The following is a 22221-nucleotide window of genomic DNA, read 5'->3' on the forward strand; positions in this document are numbered from 1 at the left end:
GACAGTGAGAGAGAAAGGAAGACTTTAGGCTGGTTTTAAGTATTTTGTAGCAATGAAGCAATTAATTTCCCTCTGTAATTTTTTTTTTTGAAAAGTCGCAGACTACTAATTTTGGTTTTTACTAGCATAACAATTGGTCTCTCTCACTCTCTTTAATAGCAATTGTCCCGATTAGAAAAACAATACACAAAATAACTTCTCTTTCCTTTATAGTGGAAGCAAGAAAAACAAACCAGTTCTAAACTCAAGGTTAAATTCACAATGGGGTCTAGAGTGGGTTTCTTTTTTCCCTTTGTTTGCCTTTCAGAATCTGAAAGCTGCACCTTCATTTGCTTGTAGTTTTTGATCCATCGTCAATTCTCATTGGCTATTGCCTTGCATATCACAATGGAGGCTAAGTGTGCCCCTGAGAGCAAGTCTCATGTCATCACACTGATTGTGGTATCACTAAAGCCACATTTTGGCATGGTCACAACTGGGTTATGAATGCTACTCCCCTAGTGATGTGTCCTTCTTGTCAACAACATCTGATAATTGCAGAGATGACTACATCAGACTAGCTGTGCCACAGGGCACTGTTGGGTCACTTGGTGACTAGCACAGAGTACAGGGGTGGAAGGGAACCTTCTTGATGCTGCAGAAGATTAAGGTCTCTACCCTCCTGTAGAGAAGCGATACCTTAAGAATGGAAAATGCAGAAATTCTAAAAGTTCGCAGCTGACACTGAAGGGTACAGAATTGTACTGAATTCCCTTTGGCTTTTGGACAGCTAATCAGAAGGAAATATACAAAGGTTAGTAATTAACTGAAGTATGGCTGGGAAGGAAGGCCTGAAACTTCTGCTTTGGAACATTTAATGGTGACATTTAGGTAAGGGATATGGGTGAAGCCAGCCATGGATATGGCTCAGGGCATGTCTCTCAGGTCATGGACAATGGCAACATCCTCATTAGCTGAGCAGGTGTGAGCATTTTGAGGAAATGATGTTTGGTTCACCATTGTGAACATCAAGAATTGGCAGCAGTGATCTGGGAATGGGGTCAAGGAGACAGCCCTCAATGAGGCGAGGTGTAAAACCTTGGTGGGAAGATGATAAAGGCGTTCTTTTACATGTTTCAACACAGGATGAACTTCTCTTAGAGTAAAGTCCTCTGTTTTGTCGAAGCAAGATTATTAACAGAAAGGGATGCCGGAAAGATTTGAGATCTTTGAAGAAACTTTTTGTCTTCTTTTTTATATAGATCTGTCACCTTTGTTGTGTTAGGTGGTTAGGTGCTGTTGAGTTGGTTCTGACTCATTGCCACCTTATGAGTACCCCTTAATAAGCCTGAAAATCCTGTTCTTCTCATCTTTGACCTATGTGAGTTGGTACACTGGGTGAAATTGGCTATGCAAAGATACCTGTATTGGCTATGCAAAGATACCTGTATTCTGTTTCTAATATGCTGTGGAAGTGTTTGTCTTCTTTGATTTCAATCTCAAAAATTTTATGGAAACGTATATCATTATTAGGAAACTCCGGTAGTGTAGTGGTTAAAAGCTAGGCTGCTAACCGAAAGGTCAGCAGTTCGAATCCACCAGAAGCTCTTTGGAAACCCTATGGGGGCAGTTCTAGTCTGTTCTATATGGTCGCTGTCAGAATCGACTTGACAGCAACAAGTTTGGTTTTTTTTTTTTTTTTAATATCATTATTTAGGACCTCTTGAGACACAATTGTTAGGCACTTCACTGCTAACTGAAAGAGAAAACTTTGTTTTCTCTATGGTCCAAGGGAAGGACAATAGAGCTAATGTCAAGTTGGCCATAGGCATAATTTCTGTAAGGCTTATGGATTTCTTAAATCAATAACAAGAGTTTTGACAGTTAAGACATTTGCTCCTTAAGAGTGTGATAAATTCCTCCTAACTCTAGATGTGAAGATAATGTTTTCTTCTACGTAGACCAACTCCTATACTTCCTTTTTCTTGTAGACTAAGTATGTAACCAAACTTCTTTTTGGTTTCTAAGAAATTAGAGCTCAACTTGAATCTCATGTGTAGAAAATAACTCAGTCTGGGTAAAAGGACACAGGTATTTAAATACTTAATTTATTAGTTTCTGATCTGCCGTTACATTAAAATTATTTTAAAGATTATTCTGAATTACATGTTTATTAAGGGTGAGAAGGTTCACATTCTTTTTAGAAGTAGTAAGGCATAAATCGTAAGGCGTAATGACAAAATGCAAATTAAGACTATTTTGGGCAAGAGTTGGCTAATGCGTCGTCTTTGACAGAGAACGCCTAGCATTATACTGGCTTGGCCGTTGGCAGAAAAACACGCTCCAGCCTAAATGCCTAAATTTTGGCTTCTGCCCAAAGTGTGTAAAGCGTATTTATCCGGGTTTGAGTCCACCAGCCTCTCCGCGGGAGAAAGATGTGGCAGTCAGCTTCACAAAGATTACAGCCTTGGAACCCTATGGGACAGTTCTACTCTGTCCTATAGGGTCGCTAAGAGTCGGCGTCGACTTAACCGCCGGTATCCATAGAGACAGGGAAAAGCGTCTCCGAGGTCGGGGAGCCTCCGCCTCTTCTGCTCTAAGCGGTTTCCCTTTTCGTAGGGAGGAAAAAATTAAGGGGATTCGTGTGATCGCCCCGGGAGCGCGCTTTCTCTTGGTTCTTTGAAGCCCAGTACCGAACTGGCTTCGAGTCCAAGGCCGAACCACAACTCCCAAGATGCACTCAGAACCAGAGCCGTCAGAAGGGTAGCTTCCGGTCTAGGGCAGCGCGGTTGCGCACGGGGTGAGGTCTTATTGGCTCCAGCTGCCTCGTGCGATGCGCGTCACGGCGACGTGCGGTCGTGGGGCGGGGAGACGCGGCGGCGGCGGTCACGGCGGCGCGAGCAAGATCTCAGACGCGGTATCGCAGCGGCGGCAGCTATACGGGGTTGGGCCCCCTCCCTCCTCCGCTCCCCCCTCCTCCCCCCTCCCCCTGTCGTGGTTCCTGAGGAGTCCGAGACGTGCGGCGAGGCGGCGACAAGTTCCGGGTAAGGGTCTCTGGAGTGCGAGCGCCGTTTCTCGGGCGAAGCGGGAGAGCCCGGGTCGGAGAGGAGGTGAGAGCTGAGGGGGCGAGTGTCCTGGGCACGGGCCGGAGAGCGCGCGTGTGTCCGCGCCCTCTGCTTGGTCCCCTAACCCTGACCCGCCGCCCCGCACACTGTGCGGTGGCTTGAGGGGTCGGCGGTGAGGGGCCTGAATCCACCTTCCTTTTCAACCTCAGTGACAGGAGCTCGGAGCCCACCGCCCGCTGCGTTCCTCCCGGTAAAGGGCCAGAAGCTCAGCGCCCTGTCAGCTCTCCTCACTTTCGGGTGCACTTGTCGCCTGCCTTACTGCCCATTGAGATAATCTGCCCTCCCTCTCTTCATTTTCTTTTATCATTTCTAGGAATTTCTTTGGTGGCGGGGTTTTGCTTAGTACTACTTTTACAGTGAGTGGGGTAGGGAGATGAGTTGGAATCGACTCGACAGCAGTAGGTTTGGGTGGCGCTTAGGTGGCGCTTCAGGCACCCTACTTGGGATACCACCCTGGGCGATGTTTACCCAAACCCAGTTTGGCCTTAAAAACTTCTGACAACAGGGTTATGAATCAGTTTTTAGGGGTCTCTGAGAACGTTTCCATTGGATACGAATACTTTTTTTTTTTTTTTTTCTAAACTCCTCCTAGCTTTTGACCTTATTTAAACGTTTGACAATTTAAGGAGATAGTCCAATAGTGAATTTTAGTAAAACGATTAAAATTGTTCACCTGGGGATTTTGTGGGTTATGATAACTTCATTGCAAGTTGTTGGCATGTTTTTAGTAGAATGACCTTTTAATATTTTTGTTTTTTGACTCTTGATTTTTCAGCTCTTTATTGTTATCCCATTCCAAAAACAATCATTTCTCCTCCTCCTCCAAGGAAACCATGTAAAACTTCAGGAAATCTGTCATAGCTTTAAAATCATTTGATCACAAAAGTTTTCCCAGTGAAATGTTAAAAGTAATTTCCTTAAATCTAGAGCTTTAGTTTTTGGGGAGAGATCATAAACCTGGTCAGCTCTGAAGTTTGAGGTGTCATGTTACCAAAGGCTGCCTTCATCTCTCCTTTAGAAAATTCATAGGTGTTTTATCCTTTTGCACAAATTAGTGTCAGAGCGCTGAGCCTTATAATCTATAACTAAAATCATCAGTAGTTGAGATTTTTACACATGTGGCAGCTGCTGGGTGGGGAGTTAGGAAATTTGTACATTTTTCAAATTTTAATGTGAAAGGCATATTCTTTTAGCCTCAGGTTGTAATTGCATCCTTCCCAGTAGCAGATTTCCTCTTCTCACTGGGGCAGTAGGGATGAGAGTTGGATTTCCAGAGCATAGGAACTTTGCGTTTTTCTATCCCTAGACTCATTTTACAAACTTGTAAATGAATCGATTTTTTTTTTTCCCCCATCAGTAGTATTCAATTTGGAAACCCTGGTGGTATAGTGGTTAAGTGCCACGGCTGCTAACCAAAAGAATGGCAGTTCACATCCACCAGGCACTCCTTGGAAACTGTATGGGGCAGTTCTCCACTGTCCTACAGGGTTGCTATGGGTCAGAATCGACTAGATGGCAATGGGTTTGATTTTTTTTTTTTTTTTACTGTCAATTTAGTTTACGAACTCTTTGGTATAAATTAGATTTTGGTTCCCAAAATGAAAATAATTTTATTTTATTCTTTATTTCAGGGGTCGGCAAACTCTGCAGCCTGCAGGCCAAGTCTGGCCAGCTGCCTGCTTTTGTAAATAAAGTTTTTATTGGAACATAGCCATATGCATTCATTTAAGTATTATTTGTGGTTGCTTTTGCAGTACAGTGGCAGAGTTCAGCAGTTGTGACACAGGCTCATATGGCCTTCATAAAATATTTTCTGTCTGCCCCTTGATAGAAGTTTGCCAACCCATCCTTTCTTTTACTACAAATAATGTATAATCAGTGTAGAAAATTAGAATGAGTCAAAAAAAAGTATGAAGTAAAAAATTATTCAGAATCTCACCATTCATAGAGGTTTTCTTTTGTGATTATAGTATTTGGTGGTGATTATTTTTATATAAATGGACTAATATTGTTAAGTGTTGGTTTGTAATTTGCTTAAAAAAAGGATCTCATTTTTATTTGGCTCTTGAATGCATTTGTACTTTGTGCATTATAGTTCTCACTAGGAAGGGGGTTAATGAACAAGTTTTCACAATTTGTCCTACCAGTCAAGGTTTAAAAAAAAAAATCAGGAATGATAGATAGTTGATGATGATAATGATTATTGCAATGAGTCGGACTTGACTTGATGGCAACACTTTTTTTTTTTTTTTGTAGTTTACTATGTACTAGGCATTTTTCCAGTCCTTCACATGTATTAAGTCATTTAATCCCCATAAAAGCTCTGTGGGTAGTACATACTATTATCATCTTCATTTTACAGATGAGGAAACTGAGGCATGGAGAACTTAATTGTCCATGTTTTTATCAGCTAGTAAATGGTGGAGCTGAGATTTGAATCCATGCAGTCAGGTTGCAGAATCCATGCTCTTTAACGGTATGCTATAGAGCCTCTTCTCGCAATACTGCTCATGTAGAAAGTTTAAATGCTTCAGGTGTGTATAATGTAGAAATTCATCTTCATTTCACCTTCTTTCCAGTTTCATTCTCTGTTAACCACTGTTAACAGTTTGATATAGATCTTTCCAAATCTCTTTCTCTGCATATACAAATATTTATTTGCAAATCTGTATGTATGCTCTTTGTTTTTTTCCCCCTAAAAGGAGATCAAACCAACCATTGTTCTGTAGCATCGCTTTTTTTTTTTTTAATAATTTTTATTGAGCTTTAAGTGAACGTTTACAAATCAAGTCAGTCTGTCACATATAAGCTTATATGCACCTTACTCCATACTCCCACTTACTCTCCCCCTAATGAGTCAGCCCTTCCAGTCTCTCCTTTCGTGACAATTTTGCCAGTTTCTAACCCTCTCTACCCTCCCATCTCCCCTCCAGATAGTAGATGCCAACACAGTCTCAGGTGTCCACCTGATACAAGTAGCTCAGTCTTCATCAACATCTCTCTCCTACCCACTGTCCAGTCCCTGCCATGTCTGATGAGTTGTCTTCGGGAATGGTTAGCATGGCTTTTTTAAAAATGGTTTTCAAAATATAGTACTTCTGAACTTATAATGTAAATATTCTTGATTTAATAATTTTCACAGTAATGGCACAAGTTTAGCATTCTCCTTGGAATGGAAAACTTGCTTGGGAGTTACTCCTTTTTTTTACTCTTTCTCAAAAGTGCATCTCAGTGTGCATTCTCTGAAGGAGTGCTTATTTTTTGACCAGACATTCTGGCTATATTGCATCATCGTAAAGTTCTTCTGTTTTTTCTTTTCTTTATTTGTGGGACTGGAAAATGAATTCATTTTGGTTTTCTTCCTCACACATTTGTTTCTGTCTGTCTGGCCTGCAATTGCTAGTCTTATCTCCTTGTCAGATGTCTGGAAGAGAAAGTAACTCATCACTGTCTATTTCAATATATTTCCTCTTTTGGGCTCCCCCCAAGGGCAGCACGGAGTTCTTTCCTCAGTTGGGACCAGCTAGTGATGATGGCTGCAGCTTTGGCTTTCTGCTCCTGCATGGCGTGCTGTTCAGCTTCAGAAGAGTGGTACATGTCAACCCGTTGGCCATTAGCATCCTTCTCCTCCTGTCTGAGGCTGGGACTTTCCCGCCCATCTTCATCGTTTTTATCATTCTCGTCTTTCTCAACTTCCAGAGCTTCTGCTCCTGGAATGGAATCTTTAGCTTCCAATTCTCTATATTCTTCCACTCCTGCCTCTATCACAGCCTCTGTAGACTTACCCTGGGATTCCTTCCTGCAACATCCTGAGGATTCAGTGTTCGGAAGAGCTGAATCAAAGTTGTAGCGGACATCATCACATCCTTATCTCTGTAGGTTTATACTGGGCTAGGTTTTGGAGAATTTTCCTAAGTTATGGCTATAGGATATCAAGCTGTTATCTCTTTTATAGCATTGGATCCTGTCATGACTTGCCCATAGTTCTTGTTGGTAATGAAATTGTTGACCATAGTCATAAGCAACAACTGAATGATCTCTGGGGGGGGGGCGGTCGGTAGGGGGTGGAGTACTAGATGATGAGATACTCACTCAGCAAATGGGAGGATCTTTGTTGCTTTGTTGCTGCAGAGCCTTTGCATAAAGGGATAAAAGTTAAAGAGAAAAAGGTAATGAATTCCCCCCAATCTGGAGATAAGGTTTATGAGCATCATCTTCATTGCAGATGTCTCCTCAGAGTTCTCTATCTGCTTTAAGTAGTTTTTCTGTAAAACCTTCAGAATCACGAAACGGGTGAATAGCTGAAAGGGAAAAACACTTCTGTTTTTTTCTTCTTCTTTTGTTTCTTGAGCACTTTCATAACCTTTTCCAGCCTTTTCTTTTGTTGGGAGCTTTTACTTTCCTGTGGTATACTGTACTAGCAAGTCTCTTGCTGTTTGTCCTTCCTCAGATTCTGCTCTTCACCTTTCCATAGGAAGAATGTCAAAACAGCAACCAGTATCTTGGTGACCTTAGAGAAACATGAAGTTGTGATAACATTGAAAATTTTGATATCGTTCCAAATGTTTCTTCTGTAGAGTTCAGTCATATCAAAATAAATCTTGGCTGCAGTAGTATTGCTGTTTCTTAACATGGTGTATATGAAATTCTGCAATGCTGTATTCACTTTGTCCTTGTGTTTTATATTTATATTTTTTAATAAACTGGGAACAAAATAACATTTTAATATAGTATTTTTACATTAAACCTGGTATATTTATATTCTTGATGTCAGTCATAATATGAGTGTGTAAAGTCTTTTGCGGAAGCTTATTGAGGCAACACAGAAATTCAAAGAAGAGCTCTAGCATACGATTGATTGATGAGATTCTTATTTCTCAGCTTGATAATGCTTTGCAAAGTATCTTTCAGAGATCAGGATCCAAGTCATTGTGACTATAGGAGAGCAGATCTTCAGCTCTTAAAGCTATTTCGATGTTCTGGGTAGCAGTGACCAGCCTGTGCCATAAACAAACACCAGTTTTGCCACATCTTTGCTGGGTGTTTTTGGTTGTTTTTTGAAAACCTCCACTTTGAATTTGTGCAAATTATTTATACTGTTGTAGAAACTTCTCTATGTAGGGCGTCTGGTCTCACTTGACTAGATTCAGTAACTGTGCGGGCTACTGGCAGCTTATTTCTGCTGGGCATGTTGGCCACAGGCTGGCTGTCAGAAAACCCACACTGCCAACATCTTGGCTGTAGCTTGGAATTGCGCTTTTGGTGTGACCAGAAACAGCGCATAAGACACTCACTATCTTGGGCTCTGAAGTGTGTTCTTTTTTAAATGAGTGTTCTTGAAAAGCTTTTCACGTTATCTTCATCTGCTCTGTTCCTTTTAATAGTTATTAGTATTTTACTGAATGCATGTGCCATAATTGAATAGTGTCCATATTGCTGGATGGAAACCCTGGTGGCGTAGTGGTTAAGTGCTACGGCTGCTAACCAAAGAGTCGGAAGTTCGAATCCGCTAGGCGCTCCTTGGAAACTCTGTGGGGCAGTTCTACTAGGTCCTGTAGGGTCGCTATGAGTCGGAATCGACTTGATGGCACTGGGCTTTTTTTTTTTTTTTTTTTTGGTTTATATTGCTGGATATTTAGATTATTTAAGTTTATTGTATGTAGTACATACAAAAAAAAACCCTGTTGCTGTCGTGTCGATTCTGACTCACAGGACCCTGTAGGACAGGGTAGATCTGCCCCACAGAGTTTCCAAGGAGCTCCTGGCAGATTCGAACTGCCGACTTTTTGGTAACCACTATGCCGCCAGGGTTTCCATGTAGTACATGTACATTTTATTTACAACATTTACATGCCAGTGCCTTCTTTAGGATAACTTTCTAATAGTCAGATTTACTGGGTTGAAGGAAATAAATGTTTTCATATGTATTACCAGATTGCCGTCCAGAAAGGTCACAGTAATGTGGGCAATGTCCAGCTTCTCCTAGCAATTGGCTTTTTTTTTTTTTTTAATTTTTTAATCTCTGCTTCTCTGATAGGCCGTTAAGCATTTCTTGCAGTGTATTCTGTCTGTATCACTGGCAGGTGTATTTTATTTTGATAGCGTTCTTTTAAAATTGATTTTGAATTACTTTAGGTGGGGTATACACTCCATAGTTCGCTTTCCTAGTACTCCCTTAGTCTGAACTCTTGCTTCACCTATTTAGGTTCCCCCCACTTGACCCTTGAAAGCCTGGGATTTTGCCACCCCTGTCAGAAAGAATCTAGCGACTACCCAGTAGTCTGTGTATTTCTTGAGGGTAGAAAACAGTTTTTTTCATATCTAATAGTGATCCTGGTATATGGTAAATGCTCTTTTTAAAACCTAAGTTGGATTATGTTCTTTTGGGCATACTGCTGAGTGAAATGCTTTAACTTTGTTAGAAATAACCCTTTTCAAAGTCTTTGTGAAATACAGACTTGGAAAACTACAGTATAAAATTGTCATCTTTGTGTATGTTCTCCATATTATACTGTATTTTTAAAATAACTATCACTGACTGATACGGTAGGACTGTTTGTTAGGAGTAACTAACCTAGTATTTGTGAGTACATTTGGTATTCAGAAATTGGGAGGTAAGAATTGATTAAATAGAGGATGTGTTTTATGTAACCCATAGTTTTGAATTTTGTGGGTTGCAGTATACCACGTTTTAGAAGGGGGTGTATGTTGGATAAATGACATCATAAAAAACAGTTGCCATGAATCAGTTGCAAAGCATGGTACCCCACATGTTGTCAGAGTAGAACTGTGCCCGATGGGATTTTTCAGTTGCTGATTTTTGGAAGTTGCTCACCAGCCGTTTCTTCCAAGCCTCTGGGTGGGCTCAAACCTTCCAACCTTTTGATTAGCAGCTGGGTACATTAACTGTTTGCACCACCCAGGCATTCCAAAAATGATGTTATACTCCACTTTATTAAACATGGTTAAGTGTCCAGACAGAGGAAAACAGGCAAAAAAAAAAAAAACCCCACTGCCATCAAGTTGATTCCAACTCATAGTATCTTGGAAACCCATAGGGAGCCGTTGGTGGTTTCAAACTGCTGACCTTTCCGTTAGCAGTTGAACACTTTTATCACTGTGCCACCAGGGCTTCTTATAGAAAAGGGAAGCTAAATTCGGGGAGCTGCCAGAGTGTCTTCAAGCATGGGAAAAATACCTGTGGGAAAGGACACTTCAAGTTTTTTAATGAAGACCACAGGAAAATGGAATTTTCTTTATAGCCGACTTACTGTGTTACACATTGTTACTGAACTGCTGTATTTTTCACAATATCCATGTACTAGAAAACAAAGTACATAATTATAGTTATAAGTTAATTAGCTTATTAAATTTTGTCCATTTAGGCTTTTTCTTTTGGATGTAGTTTTAGTTAGAATATTAGCTAGCTAATTATATTTCCCTTGATAGCATATTCACCTAAGTACTATATGTTCTGAAATTTTATTTTAGTGAAAATGAATGTGTGCTTATATCCATACACTAATTCCTTCGGTCAGGAAGGAGGTAGTGGTGGTGATGGTGATACATTTTGAAAACTCTTTAGCAGAATGGAAACAGAAGGGTTGCTTTTTATTTTCTTGAAATTTATTTTTATCGTATTTCAGTCCAGGAAGAATTTTTGGTAGCTTAGAAGACCTAGAAGTATAATAAAATATGTATAAAAAGGAGGAAATCAGGAAAGGAAAGAAGATATATTCAGTCCTGAAGTAGCAACATAGTTCAGTGACTAAAAATAAAATTTGGGTTTGAGTTTTCTTGGTCACAAAGGTAAAACGGGAAATATACACAGCAGTATATAAAGTAAAATACATAGCAGTAAACTGGGAGGGGAGTCCCTGTGTGGCGCAAATGGTTAAGCTGAAAGGTTGGTGGTTCACGTCCACCCAGAGGCGCCATGGAATACAGGCCTGGTGATCTGCCTCCGAAAGGTCACAGCCTTGAAAACCCTATATATGGGGAGCAGTACGTATGGGGTTGCCTTAAGTCAGAATCAACTGAATGGCAGCTAACAACAACAACAAAAGTGGAAGAAGAAGAAGACCAATTTTTCAGGGGTAAGTCTTCTCTTGACAAGAAACTTTAAGGAACTATTTAACCAAAAAACATAAAAGCTGTTTTTCTGTGTAAGAACACCAGTTAAAAAAAGGTAAGGGCAAAACGTTAACATTCATGCCTGTGAAAGAAATTCTGTATGGGAATTGATTTGTATTTAGGCTGCAGATGTGTGTTTTATTTGGTTAACAGACTTTTTTCCTTAAAATCTTTCAAACATACAGAAAAATTTGTTGTTGTGCACCATCAAGTAGATGCCAACTAATAGTAGTACCTCTGTATGACAGAGTAGAATTGTCTCATAGAATTTTCTAGGCTGTAATCTTTACAGATGTATTGCATTGGGCAAATCTGCTGTAAAAGATTTCTTTTAAGGTTTTGAAAGGCAAAGATGTCACTTTGAGGACTAAGGTGCTCCTGATCCAAGCATGATATTTTCAGTTGTCTCATATGCATGCAAAAGCTGGACAGTGAGTCAGAAGAATTGATACCTTTGAATTATGGTGTTGCAAAGCATATTGAATATTCTGTGGACTGTCAGAAGAATGAACAGGTCTGTCTTGGAAGAAGTATGGCCAGAGTGCTCCCTGGAAGTGAGGATGGCAAGACTTTGTCTTCCATACTTTGGACATGTTATCAGGAGGGACCAGTCCCTGGAGAAGGACGTCACACTTGGTAAAGTAGAGGGTCAGAGAGAAAGACGAAGACCCTGAATGAGATGGATTGACACAGTGACTGCAATAGTGAGCTCAAACATAGCAACGATTGCGAGGGTGGCATAGGACTAGGGAGTGTTTTGTTCTGTTGTACAAAGGGTCACTATGAGTTGGAACTGACTCAGTGGCACCTAACAACAACAACAGCAATCTTCACAGAAGCAGATCACCAGATCTTTTCTCCCACGGACCCATGGGTGAATTTGAACCACCGACCTTTTGGTTAGCAGCTGAACACTTAACCATTGTGCCACGAGGGCTCCTTACAGGAAAACTTTGTTGTTGTTAGGTGCTGTCGAGTCAGTTCCGATCCATAGCGATCCTATGCACAACAGAACAAAACACTGTCCGGTCCTGAGCCATCCTTACAATCCTTGTTATGCTTGAGCTCATTCATTGTTGGAGCCACTGTGTCAGTCCGTCTCATTGAGGGTCTTCCTCTTTTCCACCGACCCTGTACTCTGCCAAGCATGATGTCCTTCTCCAGGGACTGATCCCTCCTGACAACATGTCCAAAATATGTAAGACCCAGTCTCACCATTCTTGCTTTTAAGGAGCATTCTGGCCACACTTCTTCCAAGATAGATTCATTCATTCTTTTGGTAGTCCATGGTATATTCGATGTTCTTCACCAACACCACAATTCAAAGGTGTCAGTTCTTCTTCAGTCTTCCTTATTCATTGTCCAGCTTTCACGTGCATATGATGTGATTGATAATACCATGGCTTGGGTCAGGCGCACCTTAGTCTTCAAGATGACATCTTTGCTCAAAAGCACTTTAAAGAGGTCCTTTGCAGCAGATTTGCCCAATGCAGTGCATCTTTTGATTTCTTGATTGCTGCTTCCATGGCTGTTGATTGTGGATCCAAGTAAAATGAAATCCTTGACAACTTCAATCTTTTCTCCTTTTATCATGATGTTGCTCATTGGTCCAGTTGTGAGGATTTTTATTTTCTTTTTGTTGAGGTGTAATCCGTACTGAAGGCTGTGGCCTTTGATCTTCATTAGTAAGTTGCTTCAAATCCTCTTCACTTTCAGCAAGCAAGGCTGTGTCATCTGCATATTGAAGGTTGTTAATGAGTCTTCCTCCAATCCTGATGCCCCGTTCTTCTTCATATAGTCCAGCTTCTCAAATTATTTGTTCAGCATACAGATTGAATAGGTATGGTGAAAGAATACAACCATGGCGCACACCTTTCCTGACTTTAAACCAATCAGTATCCCCTTTTTCTGTCCAAACAACTGCCTCTTGATCTATGTAAAGGTTCCTCATGAGCACACTTAAGTGTTCTGGAATTCCCATTCTTCGCAATGTTATCCATAATTTGTTACGATCCACACAGTTGAATGCCTTTGCGTAGTCAGTAAAACACAGGTAAACATCCTTCTGGTATTCTCTGCTTTCAGCCAGGATCCATCTGACATCAGCAATGATATCCCTGGTTCCACGTCCTCTTCTGAAACTGGCCTGAATTTCTGGCAGGTCCCTGTCAATATACTGCTGCAGCCGTTTTTCAGTATCTTCAGCAAAATTTTGCTTGCTTGTGATATTAATGATACGGTTCTATAATATCCACATTTGGTTGGATCACCTTTCTTGGGAATAGGCATAGATACGGATCTGTTTCCGTCAGTTGGCCAGGAAGCTGTCTTCCGTATTTCTTGGCATAGACGAGTGAATACCTCCAGCGCTGCATCTGTTTGTTGAAACATCTCAATTGATATTCCATCAATTCCTGGAGCCTTGTTTTTCGCCAGTGCCTTCAGAGCAGCTTGGACTTCTTCCTTCAGTATCATCAGTTCCTGATTATGTGCCACCTCTTGAAATGGTTGAACATGGACTAATTCTTTTTGATATAATGACTCCGTGTATTCCTTCCATCATCTTTTGATGCTTCCTGCGTATTTTCCCCATGGAATCCTTCACTATTGGAACTCGAGGCTTGAATTTTTTCTTCAGTTCTTTCAGCTTGAGAAATGCCGGGTGTGTTCTTCCCTTTCGGTTTTTTATCTTCCAGGTCTTTGCACATGTCATTATAATACTTTACTTTGTCTTCTGGAGCTGCCCTTTGAAATCTTCTGTTCAGTTCTTTTACTTCATCAATTCTTCCTTTTGCTTTAACTGCTCGATGTTCGAGAGCAATTTTCAGAGTCTCCTCTGACATCCATCTTGGTCTTTTCTTTCTTTCCTGTCTTTTTAATGACCTCTTGCTTTCTTCATGTATGATGCCCTTGATGTCATTCCACAGCTCATCTGGTCTTTGATCACTAGTGTTCAATGCATCAAATCTGTTCTTCAGATGGTCTCTAAATTCAGCATCTTTCTGGATTACATGTCATTTTCTTTCAAGGTCATATTTTGGCTCATGTGGACTTGCTCTGATTTTCTTCTGTTTCACCTTGAACTCACATAAGAGCAATTGATGGTCTGTTCCACAGTCGACCCTGGCCTTGTTCGGACTAATGATATTGAGCTTTTCCATCATCTCTTTCCACAGATGTAGCCAATTTAATTTCTGTGTGTTCCATCTGGCGAGGTCCATGTGTATAGTCGCCGTTTATGTTGGTGAAAGAAGGTATTTGCAATGAAGAAGTCGTTGGTTTTGCAAAATTCTATCATTCGGTCTCCGACATTGTCTCTGTCACTAAGGCCATATTTTCCAACTGTTGATCCTTCTTTGTTTCCAACTTTGACATTCCAATCGCCAGTAATTATCAATGCATCTTGATTGCATGTTCGATCAATTTCAGACTGCAGCAGCTTATAAAAATCTTTTACTTCTTCTTCTTTGGCCCTAGTGGTTGGTGTGTAAATTTGAATAATAGTCATATTAATGGGTCTTCCTTGTAGGCGTATAGATAGTGTCCTATCACTGACAGCATTGTACTTCAGCATAGATCTTAAAATGTTCTTTTTGATGATGAATGCAACACCATTCCTCTTCAGGTTGTCATTCCCAGCATAGTAGACTATATGATTGTCCAATTCAAAATGGCCAATACCAGTCCATTTCACCTCACTAATGCCTAGGATATTGATGTTTATGTGTTCCATTTCATTTTTGACGATTTCCAATATTCCTAGATTCATACTTCGTACATTCCAGGTTCCGATTATTAATGGATGTTTGCAGCTGTTTCTTCTCATTTTGAGTCGTGCCACATCAGCGAATGAAGGTCCCGAAAACTTTATTCCATCCATGTCATTAAGGTTGACTCTACTTTGAGGAGGCAGCTCTTCTCCAGTCATCTTTTGAGTGCCTTCCAACCTGGGGGGCTCATCTTCCAGCACTATATCAGACAGTGTTCCACTGCTATTCATAAGGTTTTCACTGGCTAATGCTTTTCAGAAGTAGACTGCCGGGTCCTTGTTCCTAGTCTATCTTAGTCTGGAAGCTCAGCTGAAACCTGTCCTCCATGGGTGACCCTGCCTGGTATCTGAATATCGGTGGCATAGTTTCTAGTATCACAGCAACACTCAAGCCCCCACAGTACGACAAACTGACAGACACGTGGGGACAGGAAAACACAGAGAGCACTATAATTAATATTTGTATATCCACCATCCAGCTATATCAAACCTTAACATTTTCCCATCTTTCTCACTTTCACATAGAGCTGAAAGCATCTTTCTGGATTACATGTCATTTTCTTTCCAGAAGTAACCATTGTTCTGAATTTGGTTTTGACCATTCTTAATACCTGTTTCTGTATAATTGCTGCATAGATACATATTCATAAGCCAATCCTAGTATTGTTTTGCATTTTTTCAAGCTTTATGTAAATGATAGCCTACCTATTCTGTAACTTGTGTTTCATGAAACACGTTTTTTGATTCATGTGGAATTGCTGTTTTACCATTTTTGACCTACAAAAATTACAGTTTAGTATAGCTTAACCTAATAGTTATGGGCATCACTTTCATTTGCTGTATGGTATATGATTTCAATCAGCTTAAAATTTTTTTATTCTCATTAGTAGGTGTTGAGGCTGTTACCCAGTTTTCGGAATTAAAAACAGTGTTACGTTGAACATTCCTGATTAAGAATCCTTGTGCATGTATTTAAGATCCTCTTTAGTAAGTTTTTCAAACTGCGTGTTGTGATCCACTAATGGGTTGTGAGATCAGTTTAGGGATTGAAGTAGAATAGAAGAGTATCAGGCTGTATTGCAGGCAGTAAGGATAAAATGTCTTATAAAATTTTTTATCTCACGGAGAATTTGTATGTATACATCATATATGTGGTTACTAAGTTCGGAATGAATCATAAAGCGTAAATTACTAAGTGGAATTATTGGGCTGAAGGTTATAGAGGTTATGGGTGTTTTGAACTTTATTATATACAGCCAAATGCCTTTACAAAATTGTATCACTTTGCATTTTTTAGCACTGGAATATGAGAATTTGCTGTCTCCAAATCTTATGATCCATGGAATTGTCACTTTCTTACATTTTTGCAAATCAAATGGGTATGAAATAGTATCACATTGTTTTTATTTTTATTTTTTTGATTAATTATGAGATTGAGCCATTTAGGCTTACATTTCTTTAATTGGCTGTTGATTTCTTCCCTTTCGCAACTGGGTTGTCCTTTTAAATTGATTTCAGGAGTTTATTATATATTCTGGATATGTCTGTTAAGTTAGAAATGTATTCTCTCAGTCTGTATAGCTGTTAACTTTTCGTATGGCTTGTTTTGCTGAATAGGACTCATTATCATGTTTGTCACTTTTTTTCTTATTGGTTTGTTTCCTTTGTGTCTTAAGACATCTTTCCCGTATCCAACATCATTAAGATATTCTCCCAAACTTCTTTCTAAATGTTTTAGAAATTCGGTTATTTACATTTAGGGCTTGGATTCTGCTTGAAAAAAATTTTTTGGTATATCATGTGAGTCAGGGATCTAATTTAATTTTTTTATGTGCATACCCATTTACCACAGCACTGGTAACAGTGTGTTTTAAAATCTTGACTTGTAATTCTTTTAAGTGGGCATGGTTTCTGATTTAGCACAATAATAGCCCTTTTGTCTTTTACCAGGCTGCTTTGTATGTTTATTATGTTTGTGACCTCTGGGCCAGAGTAATGTGGTTAGTGGATTACTTGATCCAGTAATAGAATCTAGAGGAGTGGCTAGATACAACAGAGCATGTTCTGTAGATTTCATCCAAATGTCATTTCTCTCAACCACTTCCTTAATAGGTTTCAGACAGTTTGAGGATATACTTTGATGAGAAAACAGATTGGTGGTGTTTTTGCATTGCCAGTTAATAAACACAGGCTTTGGAAACTAGATAAGCAGGTGGTCGATTGACATCTTGTTTTAAAACTTGATGAGACTTAAACATATTTAGTTATCCTGTTGCTGTTATCACAGATACCTTCTGAAGTTTGAAACTTTTAATTTTGATGTCGGGAGAATTATGTAAATTATCTAGAGTCTGAACTTTTTAAAATGAGAGCAAGTGCTATAAGTCACTTAGTTTAAGAATGAAAACTTAATTTTTCCTCTACTTGAAAGATTTATTAATGTATTTTTAGTCTGAGAAAAGTTGCTACTGAGGCCTGCAGTTAGTTATATATTCTAGGCCTCCCACCCCCTTTTCCTTTTTTTTGGTGGTGAAAAGAAGGCCTTGTGATTTAGTGAAACAGAGCAATATTGTAGAAGCCCTGTAGTAAAAGCATGGACTTTGGAGTCAGACAGATTCATATTTGAATTCAGGCTCCCCCACCTAAAAGTTTGTGTCTTTGATGGGGTACTTAATCTCCTTGAGCATCAGTTTCTTCATCTGTAAAATAAGATCTTGTTTCTTAAGGATTGTTGGAAGATTAAATGAAGTAATGGGTGGCTGAAAGGGTTGCCTGTAATTGTTATAGTAGTTTCCCTCTCCCTTCAAAGATAACGTCATGGCCTAGGAAGAATGCACCACTTACTTTGTGGGGAGAGAGTGTTGTATAATGCAGGGGACTCAAACTGGGTCTAAATTCTTTATTTTGTAGCTTTTGTAATCTTGGAGGAGCCCTGGTCGTGCAGTGGTTAAAGCGCTCAGCTGCTAATGGAAAGGTTGGCAGTTCAAACCCACCAGCTGCTCCATTGGAGAAGGATGTGGCAGCCTTCTTCTGTAAATATTTACAGCCTTAGAAACCCCGTGGGGCAGTTCTGCTCTTCCCTGTAGGGCTGCTGTAGGTCGATATCGACTCAGCGTTAGTGGGTTGGGTTTGGTTTTTGATGTAACCCTGGGGAAATTATCTAGACACTCTCATTTCCGTCTTCCCATTTGTAAATAGAGGTAATATTACCTGTGTCCAGGCAGGATTTTAAAATTACAGTAACCCCTGGGTTATGAGCTTCTGATTTATGGACAACTTGGACTTGCCCTTTAATGTTATGTAAATGTGCTCTCACTTTGAAACAATTGAACTAGCCTCTAAACAAAACCCATTGCCATCAAGTTGATTCTGACTCATAGCGACCCTATAGGACAGAGTAGAACTGCCTCATAGGGTTTCCAAGAAGTAGCTGGTGGATTTGAACTACTTCCTTTTTTGTTAGCGGCTATAGATCTTAACCACTGTACCACCAGGGCTCCTTCGTTGGACTGAAGTAAGGCTAAATAAGAACTATAAGCACCTGTTCTGATTTACCTACAGACTCTTAAAGATACACTTAGGAACGGCTCATTTGTAACCCAGGGACTGCCTGTAAATGAGGCTATGTATAAAAGCGTGCTAGATCAGGCACATGATATCCTTTAATTTACCCTTTTTTCATGATAATAGACGATAACATCATGTGCCTGAAGTAGGTCACAAGGAGAACTTTTGGCTGGAGATATCAGAATGGTTAAGAATTAGCCTATTTACTTTGAGAGAACAAAGATTAGGGAATATTCATTCAAGTAAAACCTTGTTTAGGAGGCCACTGTTATTTGTCCAAAATATAAATAATATGTTATTGTTGTTTAGCTGATAGAAATGTGTAGATCCTCCAAATTTTCCGTAATCCAGGATTATGTAAATAAGCTTAGATTTGTCACTTTTTTAGCATTTAAATCAGCTTTATTGAGAAATAATTTACATACCATAAAATATATCCTTTTTACGCATGTAATTAGATGAATTTTAATAATGTATACATCCAGATAATCATCACCCCAATCAAGATAAAGAATTTCCATCATCTCTGAAAGGTCCCTTTGCATTCAGCCCACTCCCCATATCTGGGCCCAAGGAAAGCACTGATAAGCCCAGACTAATTCTGCCTCTTAGAATTTCATGTAAATGGAATCATACGCACGAACTCCTTAGTATCTGGGTTCTTTCACTCAACATGTTTTTGAGATTCATCCACGTTGTTACCTATACCAGTAATTCCTTTTTATTGCTGAGTAGTAGTCACAGTGGTATATGTGTGGTAGTTAATGTTATGTGTCAGTTTGGCCAGACTGTGATGCTCAGTGGTTTGGCAGACACTATGTAATTACCTTCCATTTTGTGACCTGATGTGAACAGGCAGTCAGTTAAAAGGTGAGTTTCCTTGGTGGTGTGGCCTGCCTCAAGTATATACATGGGTGTTCCAGCAAAGCTCAGGCTCTGTCTTGACCGTGTGCTCTTCTCATTGCCAGACCTCTGGGTCTTGTGATGTAAGCCTGCAGAAGTCTTCAGCCTGCTCCTTGACCTGCAGATATTGGATTCACCAGCCCTTGTAACCATGTGAGCTAGCACAGGTTTTCAGCCTGCTGCCTCACCCATGGATTTGGTACTCACCAGCCCCCACAATTGTGTGACCCATTTACTCAGAATTGCTTGAGCCATATCCTTGAAGTAAACCTCTCTCCATATATTTGCTTCACTGATTTTGCTCCTCTAGAGAACCCAGACTAAGACATTGTGGCTAAACTACACTTTATTCATTTACCTGATTGGGTTTCCAGTTTTTAGCTGTTAGGATTAAAGCTGCTGTGAACATTGAGGTATAAATCTTTTTGTGGACTGTGTTACTTCTCTTGGGTAAATACTTGGGAATAGAATAGCTGGGGCATATGGTATATGTTTGGCAGTTTCTTACAAAGTTAAACAGTTTTCAAAGTGCTTTTACCATTTTATACTTCCATCAACAGCAAATGTCCTAGTTCTCATCAGTATTTGGCATTGTGTTTTTAATTTTAGGCATTCTTTCTCTGTGAAGTGGTATCTCATTGTGTTCCTAATTTGCTTTTTTTCTGATAGCTAATGACATTGAGCATTTTTTCATGTGCTTATTGGTGATCTGTATTTTTTTTTGGGTAAAGTATATGGCAAATTTGTAAATCCATATTTTAAAATTATTTTTGTTACTGAATTATAAAAATTCTTTATATATTCTGTATACAAGTACTTTATCAAACATGTATTTTGAATATATTCTTCCGTTCTATGGCTTGCCTTTCATTTTCTTAACAGTCTTTTGAAGAGTAAAAGTTTTTTAATTTTTAAAATGTTTATTAGACTCTTCTGTGATAGACTCTATGGATTGAAAGATATATAAAGTACAGCCCTTATCCTCTGGGGTTAAGTTTAATAGGCATGATCATTAGCGTAACTAGAGTCCTGTGAGGCTTTGTGATACATAGAAGCCTATTCAGTATATTTACTTGATTATTCATTTATGTTTGGCTAATATTTCAAGCATATATAACCAACTGTCATACCCTAGGGTTTTTTTTTTTTTTCTTTTAAACTGGTATTCAAGAAGTTTTTTAATTTTGATGAAGCCAGCTTATCACTTTTTTTCTCTTATGGTTAGTGCTTTTTGTGTCCAGAGATGTTGTTAGCTACCCCAGAGTTGTGAAGATTTTTTTTCCTGTGTTTTCTTTTAGAAGTCCTAGTTTTAAAAAATATGTTATTTACACACATACCTACACATGGGAAATAAGAAAATATTGATAGTAGTTTCTCTATGGTTGGCATTTCACATCTGAATATTGATGGATCAACACAGTTTCAATTTTATTAATTTTTTTCTGTATTTTCTGTAATGAACTTGTATTACTTTTATAATAGGAAAAAATATTAAAAAACATCCCATAAACTCTCAAAGGAGACCAAGTCCAAAATACATACAATTGTTCATTTTCATCTTTATTGTCAAGAGACAGGCTACTATTTTTTATTTATTTTTGCGAGTTTGTTTTAACTGAGTCCTGCTTATTTATTTCATTTTCATTTATCTTCATTTTTGAACTCACTATTAAACCTGGATATTTTTCATCAGAAGGACGCTTGACGGTTTTAAATACATGTTTCTCCCATTAGTTGGAGCTGGCCCTTCATCTGCAACAAAAATGAAATTAAAGAACTTTCTTCCTACTGCACCATTTTGCCTTTGTAAGTCAGTTGCTGTTGAGTTGATTCTGACTCATGATGACCCAGATGTGTGTCAGAGTAAAACTGTGCTCCATACGGTTTTCAGTGGCTGATTTTTTCAGAAGCCGATTGCCAGGCCTTTATTCTGGGGTACCACTGGAAGGACTCAAACCTCCAACCTTCTGGTTAGCAGCTGAGAGTGTTGTTTATACTACCCAGGGACTCCTTTCTTTTAAATAAATAAATAAACATATATATATATATATGCCTAGGAAAGTCAAATGGCAAGAAAATCTCATATTGTATTAAGGATGTGTTTAAGTCAGTTTAGCCTGGTCTCCTCCACTGCCCCCAGCTCTATGCCCCACTCACTGAAGTTTTCCATAATTTGTTAGTACCCGGTTAATTACAGTCAGGTTGTATTTGATAAGTACTTTGAAAAGTGATTGTTTGGAACTCCAGCATTTCTGCCTAAAACAATGTAACAAATGCTTAGGAATAATAAAAAACCACACTTTAGGTACTATGTTATATAGACCTTTGTTGATTGATTTGTAAACCAAACTACCTTATTTTTTTTATAAGAACGCTTTTAATTAAATTCACACTTGATCCTTGTAATAATCCAGTAAGGCAGTACAATGATTGCCGCACTTTATTGATGAAGAAATGAAGGCTGAGTTGAAATAACTGCTCAAGGTCACAAATCTAGTCTACTAAGAGTCAAAGCCTAGGTTTAAGTCTAGGACTGTTGCCTTTAAACCCTGTGCTCCTAACGCACTGTAACATTTCATGCTGTTGTGTGCCATTGAGTTGATTTCCAAGCCACAGCGACCTTATAGACAGACTAGAACTGCCCCAGAGGGTTTCAAGGAGTGGCTGGTGGATTCGAACTGCCAACCTTTTGGTTGGCAGCCAGGCTCTTAACTGCTGTGTCACCAGGGCTCCCTAGGTACTACA

At 39.4% G+C, this 22221-nt stretch overlaps 1 protein-coding gene and 1 pseudogene across 5 annotated transcripts in view; one reads left to right on the forward strand and one right to left on the reverse strand.

Annotated features, from left to right (window-relative positions):
- Nucleotides 1-768: 768 nt before the first annotated feature.
- The window catches only part of ADIPOR2 (adiponectin receptor 2), an 86685-nt gene continuing 65232 nt past the window's right edge, over nt 769-22221 (forward strand). For 2 of the 5 annotated variants that reach the window (XM_064284777.1, XM_010590785.3), the window contains exon 1: nt 2949-3089. The gene's annotated coding sequence lies outside the window, so the exon portion shown is untranslated. Of the gene's footprint in view, nt 794-2899; nt 3090-22221 lie in introns of those variants that run through there. The other 3 variants (XM_023548990.2, XM_003410616.4, XM_010590786.3) reach the window with 3 other exon arrangements.
- Nucleotides 5840-7117, reverse strand: LOC104845466 (protein SDA1 homolog; annotated as a pseudogene).

This window comes from Loxodonta africana, chromosome 4 (assembly GCF_030014295.1).
Source record: "Loxodonta africana isolate mLoxAfr1 chromosome 4, mLoxAfr1.hap2, whole genome shotgun sequence".
Classification (NCBI taxonomy): domain Eukaryota; kingdom Metazoa; phylum Chordata; class Mammalia; order Proboscidea; family Elephantidae; genus Loxodonta; species Loxodonta africana.